Below are 12,347 nucleotides of genomic sequence, written 5' to 3'. Positions count from 1 at the left end.
CTAACAAATTTGACAATAATTTGTTAAAACCAGTTTTATATACCATAATTGCTCATTTTCCTCCCGCTGACTAAAATCACTTTTTGTAGATTGTTTATTTAAAACAGGATTGAGCAATGTCACATGTTAAATGTGGTTTATTTGCCACTTAAACCTCTTTTAACATAGAAAAGTTCACCCCCACTTACTTTTTAAATTGATATTTATTTATTGAAGGATTTGGGTCATTCGTTTGTCCTATAGAATTTCCCACATGACTGACTGTAACTTCAAAGTGTCATTTAAAGTGATGGTTAGTTCTAGAGGTTTGATTAAATGCAGATTCACTTTTCTTACTTTCTTTTTTTTTTTTCAAAGAAACAAAGAATACTCCCTAGATGGGAGATTTGATGTACATGACACTGGAGACATTAATGTCTGATTATATCACTTTTAGTGACGTTAAGATTGATCAGAAGTTCAGGTATCATCAGTCTCACTTAACTTGTAAGCTACCCCATCAGCAATTCAAAAAATAGTTTTTAACATTCATGAGTGTTTCCTAAATCCATTATTTCATTAGGAGTTACAAAACTGTTGTTTTTCTAATTTTGTCCTTCCTTCTGCACTTATTTTTTTTTAATTGTCTATGGAGAAGAATTTTCTCTCTCCAAGTCTTTTGTTAACTTGAAATACAGCTAGTGCAGGAAAGACAGGATAAATCTTCCCTAATTTGATAATTTTTAGAACAATGAGTTGGTTCCATGGGAAACCCCAAAGATAATCAGTTTTAAATAACATTTTGAACTCATGGATTTCAACATAATTGTTTTAATTCTTTACAATAATTGTTCTTGTTCATGCTCAAATTGTTCCATCTTTGGCTGGGGGAGCTCCTTCACATTTTGGCATTGGATGTTTTTTTTTTGTCTGTTTGTTTTTTTTTAAACAGGACTCTTATATATGTCTTCCCAGATCTAAATTAGGCATTTCTCCCTTAAAAAACAATTAGGTCAGCTTGCTTTTTAAATTATAAATTAAAAACAATATTCTTTAAAATGTGTTTTACATACTTACCACATTTGGGGGAAAGAGCTCATGAAAAAAATTTAATGAAAATTTTGTGCTAAGATCATTCCTAGGAAAGAATGAGTCCCTGAGTGGTTTTTCCCCCAATAGAATTTATATATCCACACATTCATCAACCCTGAAGAAGCATTTTCTATGAGCAGAACAATGGACATACAGCACACTTGGTCTCTGCTTCCATGAAGTTCAGGATCCAGTGAGGCCAACAGGGATAAGACAGTGACAAATTATCATACTGCCTAGGAAGAAAGCAACAGTTGATGGGAACAGACCAACTGTGGGAGTTGGGTTAAAATTTTTGAATAATCAGGAGAAACTCTTCACTGAGACATAATGACTAAGAATAGATCAGCTAATAGCACCTGCATGGGGTGCAAAGTGGAGGGTTATATTCTCACAGAAGAAAACCTTGAGGCATGAACCATTCCACCCAGGATCTCCAATCTAGTTTCTCATATACCCAAAGGTAAACATTTTCTTATTATAATTAATCATAAGTGGGCCAAACAAGTTAGTTTTGATTAATGCCTTTATTCTAATGTCATCTGCCTGAGAATATTGAAATTATTGAAATAACTGAAGGATAAAATTAGCCATTTCGCTACATAAACAACAACAACAACAAAAAACAACCTTGTGCTAGAGTATCAGTGAACTGTTCATGGGCTTTAAGATCATGAAAAGACCTCATGCAGAACTTAGATTTCTGCTGGTGAGTTGTCTTGCTTCCATACTCCCTGACCATGAGTATGATATAATTACTGAGCATTTCAACGGAAAGGCAACAAGTTTTTACAGGATGAAAATGTGACTGATAAAATGTTAGAATTCTTAGAGGACTGAACAAATATGGATAAAGGGAAGCAATACTGATAATTTATGATGAGGTTTTGTGGCAGTTAGGGAATTGTTTATAGTCTTCACAAAAGGATATGTATCTGTCTCCCAGCCTGTGGCTCTCAAATATTTATACTCAGACCCTTAGTTTGTGGAGCTCTGACTTAAGAAATTAAATCTTATATGTCATTGCTAGTGCAAAGTATTTTCTTAGTAATAAATAGTAATATGCACTAGAGTTTGAGAGGCACTATTCAGTTCATACTTCTTACCATAATTCGTAACTCACTTCCTGACCAGTTCCTTCCCATTTCCCCCTAGAGTTCATTTCCCAATAGAGATTTGTTTCCTTCCACTGTGTTACCTCTTCGCTTAGAGCTCTTTTTTCTTTTCCAAGTCTGATCCTTCCAACCCTCATCATATAGTTGTAGACCTCCAGCCAGCTTTGGCCTTTTCTGACCATCTGCCTAGAGCATCTTCACCTTCTTCACCTGGCTCACTCTTGCTCTTTCCTTAAGACTTAGCTCCATCTAAACTTCCTTCAACCACCAGGTAGGATGGAGTGTTCCTCCCATGGCACCTAGTCTGAACCTCTCTCTGAACATCAATCAAGTTGATTCGCCTAGAAGATAGGGATAAAGTTGGAATAAGTAGGGAAAGTTAGAGTATTTAGGCAAAAAGACCAGTGTGTACAAGAGTGTGTGTGCTTATAAGGGTTTTGAGAAACTCATGCAGAACTTGAGTTCATCAAAACCTTATAAGCACACACTACTTAATACACTTAATTAGAGAACTAGAGATAATTCCTTATAACTTATAATTCCAAGTGCATGCTGCTATGGTCTAAAGATCTCCTGGAATTCATGTGTTGAATTCATCCCATTCATGGTGGTTGGTTTAAAGAAGTGAAATCTTTTGGGGTATGAATAAGACATGAAATCTTGACTTTAACTGGGTTAGTTATCTATTGCTGCTTAAAACTTCTACCCAAAATGTATCATTTTAAACAACAAATATTCATTATCTCACATGGTTTCTGAGGGCCAGGTATTTAGGAATGGCTTAGAGGGTGGTTTTGGCTCAGAGTAGGTGCTAGTCATCTTTTTCATTCCTGTAACCAAAAGACCTGACAAAAACAATGTAGAGGAGGAAGAGTCTATTTTGATTCATGGATTTGGAGGTCTTACTTCCCAAACAGCTGATTCCACAGCTCTGGTCCCAAGGTGAGGCAGAAAATCATGGCAAAGGATAGCAGCTTAGGACATGGCAATAGAAAGCAGAAACAGAGCTCTGCTCACCAGGAATGAACTGTAAAACCAAAATGCATGCCTCCAGTGACCCACTTCCTCCAGCCACACCCCACCTACCTACAGTTACCACTGCATCAGTTAATCTGCATCAGTGGGTTAATTCACGGATTAGGTCACAACTCTCATAATCTAATCATTTCACCTCTGAATGTTGTTCCATTGACTCACACATGAACTTTTTTGAGACACCACAATCCAAACCATAACAGAATCTCTCAAGAGACTGAGTTTATTCACCGGGGACTGGAAGATTTGACTGGGACTGGAAGACCTACTTCCAAACTCACTCATGTTGCTGTTGACTGGTGTCCTCAGTGGTTGGCTATTTGAGCCTGTCTCTGTGCACCTGCTTAGAACAGGATATCTGGCTGTGTCCAGAGAAAATTATAAGAGAGAGAGACAGAGGCAGAGAGAGAATATATGGCCACGCAAAAGAGAAGCTGCAGTGTCTTTTGTAACTTCATCTCATGAGTGACATATCATCAATTCTGCCATATTCTTTTAGTCATAATGTGACAAGGGACTGACCATATAAGAAGGTGGACGTCAGGATGTGGGGACCTTTAGAGGCCATACTGAAGGTTGATTACCACAGTAATGTATATAGGAACTTCAAATGAATACATCTTATTAGTCTTTTACTTGCTGTACTTGTTAATAAACTTTGTGAACTACATGAAGGTTAATTCAGAAAATTACCCCTTAAGCAGATTCTCCCCATTCTCCTCTTCTACTAGTCCCTGCTAATCAACAGTCTGCTTTCTCTTTGTAGATTTACCAATTCTGGATATTTCATATAAATGGAATCATATTTTATATATGATTTTTTTTACATTTTTACACATATGCATATATGTATATATATATATATATTTTTTAAAGAGAGAGAGAGAATTTTTTAATATTTTATTTTTTAGTTTTCGGTGGACACAACATCTTTATTTTACTTTTATGTGGTACTGAGGATCGAATTCAGCGCCCCGCGCATGCCAGGGAAACGCGCTAGCGCTTAAGCCACATCCTCAGCCCCATATAATATATATTTTTGTCTAACTTCTTTAATTTAGCATAATGTTTTGAAGTTTATCACATTTTAGTGTATAATAGTGCTTCAATACTTTTTATGGCTGAATAATATTCCACTGTATGTATATATTTGTGTATGCATATATACACATGCATACCACAACTTGCTTATTCATCTCTTTGTTCATGGATAGCTGGGTTGTTTGTGTCTTTGGCTACTGTGAATAGTACTATTATGAACATTTGTTTAAATGTATTTATTTGAAGAGGTACTGATTTTGAGATGTTAGTGAGTATCTGAGGAATGTGTCCACCATGTTTTGGTGTCTGATAGGCTGAAAGTAAGAGAAAAGATCAGAGATGGAGATAGATTTGTGAGTCAGCCACAGTGTATGAGTTGTAGCTGAAATCAATAGAGGAGATGAGATCATCTCAGAAGAGCATACACACACCCAAAAGCAATGGACCAGAGGTAGGAATCAAGTCAAAATGTTAGCAGCATACAAAACTTCCAAAGCTTAAATCTCTAGGCATTCTCTGATTTAACACCTTGGTACTTCTTAGCATCTAGCACACATAAGGCAGAGATTCTCATTTATCATTGACGTCTAGGTCTTATAGAACCATACACCTTTCATCAAACACGTATTCAAATTATTTAGTCATTTTTATTATCAAGAAATCCCTCCTTCCTTTTAGGTGCCCGAAGTGCAATTTATGACATTAAGAAATCAGATTCTGCCCTGTGGGAGATGAATAATGTTCAGTGAGTGCTCTGAGATGCTCAAGCATCTTTTCTATTGACTAAGTAAGCCCAGGACTTTCATCTTTCTTTTAAATATCTTCTAATATTTAAATGAATTTTTAGGTCTCCAATAATTTACTACATCATGAGTCAATTGGAGAGTCAGTCTAGTAAGGTGCTGTCTCATATTCCATAAACTATGTGCACTACCAAATTCTTATAATCTACCCTTCTTTTAAGATAGTATTCTGTTCTATTATTATAAAAGTAACAAGACATATTCCCTATTGACTTGTCTGTATCTTTAATTTGTGTTCCATTATGATCTCAAGTCCATGTATTCATGTTTGTGTCTGGATCATCATTTCTCCTATTATGTCAGCAGAGACTATTTTAATTTCAGAGCACATGTTAATATTGCCTTCACACTTTTCTATTAAAATCCTTTGTTTTACACATATCTCTAAGAACAGCTTCAGTTTTCTTTCTGTATTTTTTAAGTGTTAATAATCTTGTCATGTTTGCTCTCTTACCAGAATTCAGCATTTTCCCAATTCCATTTTGTCACTGATAGGGAATTTGAACAACACTGGGGACCTAAAATTCACCCTAGTGTGGTAGCTTTCAATTAGATTGACACTAAACCGTTCACCTGCACTTTGGGGGATATTATTCTCCATCAAATTATGCTCCTAGGATTGCATGAACCTTTTTATGTTTGCAACCTTCCCACTCTAATGGATATTGGAGCATAAGCAAGACTGTAAATCTGTCTAGAGGACTAAATTCCATCTCATATGAACCTCAATTGTTTCCATTTCCTGTATGCACGATGCAGGATGCAGTGATTGTAAACCATCCAATCTTTGTCAGGACTTTCTGTGCTTGGTATATATTGTGATCAACATAGCAGAGATAATGAAATGCAAATAATCTTGTGCTGTCAAGATTCTTTCATTGGAATTTTTTTGTATTGGGGAGATGTTTGGCCAGAGAGGTGGGGGTGGGAGGGTGTTGGGATCTAATCTAGCATTGAGAAAGCCAGTACCTGCATCCTGGTGTCTCGAAGGAAGTCAGATTCCTGGGCAATGAGATGACAGGGTAGTGGTGTTTACCAGTGTGCAGTCATTAGGATATCCCAAGTCTTTGAAAGATTTGTCTTTTATGTGCTCAAAGAAGGAGCTAACACCCCTGAGTGAGTGCTGTGTCGGAAGCCCAGATTGCTTGGTAAATGCCTGGGTTTCCTACTCATATAGTTACCTACAAAACCCCTGAGGAATGTAAGTTGGGGAAAATGGTCAAAGTGGTCAGGACATCCCTGCCCTACCAGGTTCCAGTTTAGAAAATAGCCATTTCCTCCTTGTCTCACATTTAACTTCCATGAATATAGTTTTTTAAATTAATACCATTTTAAAATTATTAATTAATTAATTAATTTTATTTAGGTACCGTGAATATCTTAATATCTTGTATGCAACTTCTGTGACTTGCTAAAAATTGTCTCACTTAACCTTTACAATCTCCCTGTAATTTAGGTTATTATCTTTGCATTTGTAGATGAGAAGACAAAATGGTATAAGGTATGTCTGGCCTAAGGCTTCAGAGTGGAGAAATCAGGATTTGAACTGAGTCTACCCAATACATTCATTATTCTTTATTATTTCCCTTTCAGCAAAGATCCAACAGAAAATATGAATGTTTAGTTACTTTTATAATTAGCTTGTAATTAGTAAGCACACTTATGTAAATTGTATGTAACACTGTGTTTTTACCTACTCACATCTTGTAAAAGCGTCTTAATTCACATATAATCCTGATTTTAATATAGTTTTAATTATAGCAAATGCCCAGTTTTAGGTTCTACCATTTTCATGTGTCTAAATTCATTCATTCATTCATTCATTCATTCTTTTTGCTATGAATGGAACCCAGGGCCTCATGCATGTTAGTCAAGTGTTCTACCACTGAGCTATACTCTTAGACCATTTTTCTTTTTCTGTATAACATTTCATTTACATATTTCCATGTTGCATAGTTTTTATCATTACAATTTTAGTAGTTGCACAATCATACATACCCTCAATAAATATTCCATCAATTTTTTTAAAATTCTTAAATGTGGCAGTGAAAATGAAACAGTACAAGAGTACCTCAGTTTAGGAAAACCAAATTTGTGGACAAACAAGCAAACAAAAAGCAAACCAAAGGTTGAGTATTTTCTTAATTAAAGGAGCCAATATAGAGTTCCTTAAAGCAGAATGCTCCCCACTGCATCCCCGGGGGATTCACTCTCTCAAAATTGTTATTCCCATACTTATATGAAGGTCTGCCTAAGGCTGGATAATTTCTGAGATCCTTTCTAGCACACCCTTAATGAACACATGGATCGTGCAAAACGAGGTTACCCTATAGTAACCCCTTCCGTAACTGTTGTTCAGTTATGGAAACCTAGAGGAATGAAGAATGTGTTTTCTTCTTTGACTCTGATGGCTGATAAAAACTCAGAAATGTTCTTCTCTCCCTCGCTTTCATGGTGCCTGAGTCCAATGTTTCTAGAATTGTAGAGTTCTCAGGAAGTCAGGGACTGTGCGGTCATCTATTCTCGTCCATCCTCCTGCCTCTAGTTGAGGCCACACCCAAACCAGCCTAGACAGATGAGACTCTACCCTATTTTTAACAGAACTGGGAGTGTTCCTCATTTTCTTAGTAACCCCATTTCAAAACTTATCCACACTTCCAGTTTAATTTTGACACTATTAACAGAGTACCCCCATGTACTTCTTGCAACTTTGCATCTGAGATAGGAGATATTTTTCATGAATTTAAAATTAAAGGAATAATAAGTAGGGAGCAAATAGAAAATAAGATGTATTTTTGATATAGGTCCTTGACTTTAGATATTCTGGTATAATGTCATGTTATAACATTAGAACATGCAATAGCAAACGTTATGTCCTAAAAACTCCAAATTTTCCAAGTATAAACACATATTTCAAATGTCTAGAGACATTTGACTGAGAATACATGATCATCTTGAAGAGAGAAAATAACCCCATGCCTTCACTCATCCCCCTCAAAATTATTTCATTCTTGTTTCGTTAGATGAAACTATATTTAAGGCACACAATAAGTAAAGCTCCTCCATTTCCTTTCACATACTGAATATGTTTTGTTGTTGTTGAATGAGGTCAGCCTGCTTTGGGAAAATAGTCACTACTTACCATTCTGCTAATGTTCTGCTAATTACCTCCCATCAGCTTTTATTTTAGTTCTTTTAAATATCAGGAAGCTGAAAAATTTGAGGAGACTTTGAAGGACAGAAATTCGTCAAGGACAGAAGTGGCAATTTAATTTATAGCTGATGAGCATCCCTTCTTGTATTTTTTCCACACAGTCCTGCCCCAAACCAAAGCTTCTTTGCATGGTTATCTTAAAGGTCAGACATGCCTCCCAAAGCATCATGCATTAATTGCTTCCATTTAGGCTAGTTTATTTAATAAATCTATTCTATAAAAAACTGATTGATTATTTTCCCCTGATAGCAACATTCTGATAGACTTGGTTTACTCAGAAATTTTTTTTTGTCTTAAGGAATATAAACAAGAGTATAAACACTCCCCTGTGTTCCAGTCCTGTCTTGTCTGCTTTTTGGCACTGAAAGTGATATGCAGCCACAAGTGCTAGATGAGAAATGCCTATCAGATTTAACCGTTCTGCACATGATTAATTTTGTTGTGAGCAAAATAGAATATGTTTTCTAGGTTCCTCTGACAGCCACTGTATGAAGCTGTTCCTGCCTTTAAATCATCTTAGTTTATGTGTAGTAAAGCATGTCTTAGTTGAAACAATTGTTTCCTTCCATTTATGCCCCAATATCTCCTGAGCTTTCCAGGATCGTGTTTTCATTCTCATGAAAATGGTTACTATCACTTTGACTATTAGTCCTGATCTATTCCCATGATGTATGTAGTCCCTATAACAAAGGCATGGCTTTATTTTTCATACTATAACTAATTTTGAAAAAAGCAATATTAGTGAAAAAGAGAAAGAGAAGACGCTAATCTGAATCAGATACCAAATAAGAACAAAGACAAAGCAGAGAATAAGATATCTTAATCTTTCCCATAAGGCTTTAGTAAAAAAATCTATGAACTCCCCCAAGGGCAACAAAATTTTGTATTTTATCAGTGTTCAGTAGGTACATGATCAACAAATATCACTGAATGGTTGTTAGGTCTGCAAAATCAGAAAATTTGGCCAAAGATGAATTTGCTAATCATATGAAATGATAGTGCAGTCTCTTGATGTTGGGCATCTAATGGTGCTTGATGGGAGTCTGCAGTCTGAATTAGGTTTGAACTCCAACACTATTTTTATTTATTTGCTTATTTAATTTCACACTTTTCTAAGGTGTGATGGACCAAAAAAATTATGTATTTAAGAGTACAATCTGGGGGCTGAGGTTGTGGCTCAGTGGTAGAGCGCTCGCGTAGCATGTGCGTGACCATGGGTTCGATCCTCAGCACCACATAAAAATAAATAAATAATATAAAGGTATTGTGTCCAACCACAACTAAAAAGTAAAAATATTCAAAAACAAATAAAAAAGAGTGCAATCTGATTTCTGATGTATGTATACATTGTGAAGTGCTTATGACGATCATGCTAATTAATATATCCATCAACTCTCAGAATTCTGTTTTGTTGTTCTTAATGAGCCCATGTTGTTAATTACTGTGCACCCATAGGCAAGTTATTTAGCTTCTACATGCCTCAGTTTCCTTAATATGAGTAGGATAATATTGTTTTTACTCATAAATTGTTGTGAATACTAAATAAATTTATATATAAAATTACTGAGAAGGGGAGTCCTGCTAAATAATAAGCATCGTATGTACTCTAGCTCTTATTACTGATTTTGAAATGTATGCCCCCATTATTGCCATTATTATAGTAATCTTGGACATTATTAAAAATATTTGTGGTGTTTGAAATGATTGCCAAGAGAACTAGAATTCTTTGTAAAAACTCCAGACAGCATAGAACTCTTGGGTGATATACAAACATGAAGAATTTACTCTTTGCTGATAAAAGTTACCACCACTTTGTGATGAACTGAATCTTCAGGTTCAATTGCAGAGGCAATATGACTCTTCTTGAGACATATAGAGCTGGCCAGATCCCCGGGTCTGCAGACGTTAGAATGGATAGCCATCCATCTCCCAAACACCCCTGGGCTAAAGAGACCCTGCAAACTCCCCAGTCTTCATATCTGTCACCCTCTTTACTTGTCTCTATAGTTTCATCTGTTTCTGCCACATTGGGTTCACCAGTTGCTGTTTCCAGTTTCTTCAGATGGTATGGAGCAGTCAGTAAAAATCACTAGGTCTTTTGAAATTCTTCCTATTTTTCATGTCCTATGTAAATATTGTTTAATTTTTAAAGGACCATGGCATATTGGAATAACTTGTTCTGAGTATTTATGAATGTATTAGACAACTCTTTATTGAATGAACCTATCAAGAAATGGGTATGTAAAGATAAGTAGTTGATAATCTAGTAGCTTAGTGTTGGTGTGTTATATAGTCAATATTCATTATTTAGTCTATCAATTTTTTCTTTTATTATTTCAAAACCAACAATTTGTTGTTCTTTTGTGGTCATTTGTGTACATGCACAGAGAGGTGAAAAATCTGAGTCCTCTGTCGTGCTGAAGTTGAACATGGCGCTGCTCTGCCCTCTTTGTTTCAGTTCTCCTACTGTAGACACTATCCGTTTTGCAGTCTATTTGTTGCCTTTTCCTTTTTGCATTTTTTTGTACTTTTTGTTGATGATGTCACTGCTTAAAATGGTTCCAGCTACAGTCCCGAAACACTGTTTAAAGTTCCAAAACACAAGAAGACTGTGTTGTGCCGGTTCTGGTGGTGCATGCCTGAAATTCCAGCAATTTGGGAGGTTGAGATGGGAGGATTGCAAGTTCAAAGCCAGTCCCAGCAATTTATCAAGGCCCTAAGCAACTTAGTGTGACGTTGTCTCATATTTTAAAGAAAACATAGAAAGGGTTGGATGATGTACCTCAGTGGTAGAACACCGCTGGGTTCAAGCCCCAGTATTAAAAGAAAGAAAGAAAGAAAAATAATGTGTTATGCATCGTGGAGAACGATATTTGTGCCAAATGAGATATGCTAGTTTATTGAAACGTGTTACAGTGCTGTTGACCATGAATTCAATGTCAATGAATCAATACTGTACACACAGTAAAAGAAAGAGGAAATTCATCAATCCGTACATGAGATAACTTAAAAGTGCTTGTAGCATCTCTAGTGAATGCTGAAGCTATGGAAAAGTGGTTGAATTTGTGTACTCATATGAGATATGAATTGTGAGGTGCTATGGTTTAGATGTGAGGTGTCAAAGCTCATATGTGAGATGATGCAAGAAGGTCTAGAGGAGAAATGATTGCGTGATGAGAGCCTTAACCCAATCAGTGGATTAATCCTCTGACGGAATTAACTGAGTGATAACGGAAAGCAGGCAGGGTGCAGCTGGAAGAGGTGGGTCATTGGGGGTGTGCCTTTGGGTTATGTATTTTGTATCTGGTGAGGGGAGTCTCTCTCTCTGCTGTCTGATCAACATGTGAGCTGCGTCCCTCTGCCACACGCTTCTGCCATGATGTTTTGGCCTCACCTAGAGCCCAGAGGAATGGAGCCTGCTGTCCATAGACTGAAACCTTCAAAACTGTGAGCCCCTAAATAAGCTTTCCTTCCTCTACAATTATTCTGGTCAGATCTTTTAGTCACAGCAGTGAAAAAGCTTACTAAAACATGAGGCAAAAAACTAACAAAATCCATTAACATATTATACGGGGTCAGGAAAATGTTAAACCCCTGGACTATGTTTTATTATAAGAAATTAATGTTAAATACATGTTATACATAATAATTTGTAGGAAATATATATTAAATATAGTGTTTTTAAGCAGAAACACACATAAAACAAGGTTATGAAATGATCATTTGACAAAAAAAAAAAAAAATGTGGTGACCATATTTCCCCCTAGGAAAAAATGGCTCAATATTCCCTAATTCAGTGTGTACCAGGACTTCACAGAAAACATCTACCATGAATAACAAGAATTGATTGAATAACAAGAATTGATTGTACATTCTTGTATACTCTGTAATGTGTTTCTCAATCAGGGTGACTTTGTACCCCGTGAGACATTTGGCATTTTGATTGTCAAGGCTGGCTGAAAAGTGGGGGTGGAGATGTTCTGGCATCTAGTGCTGGAGGCCCAGGGTGCTGTGAATTCACAGGACAGTTCCCAACTTTGAAGTAGTGTATTCTATCAAAAGTTTCTA

This window comes from Callospermophilus lateralis, chromosome 9 (genome assembly GCF_048772815.1).
Source record: "Callospermophilus lateralis isolate mCalLat2 chromosome 9, mCalLat2.hap1, whole genome shotgun sequence".
Taxonomy (NCBI): Eukaryota; Metazoa; Chordata; class Mammalia; order Rodentia; family Sciuridae; genus Callospermophilus; species Callospermophilus lateralis.
Note: the sequence above shows the minus strand (reverse complement) of the source record.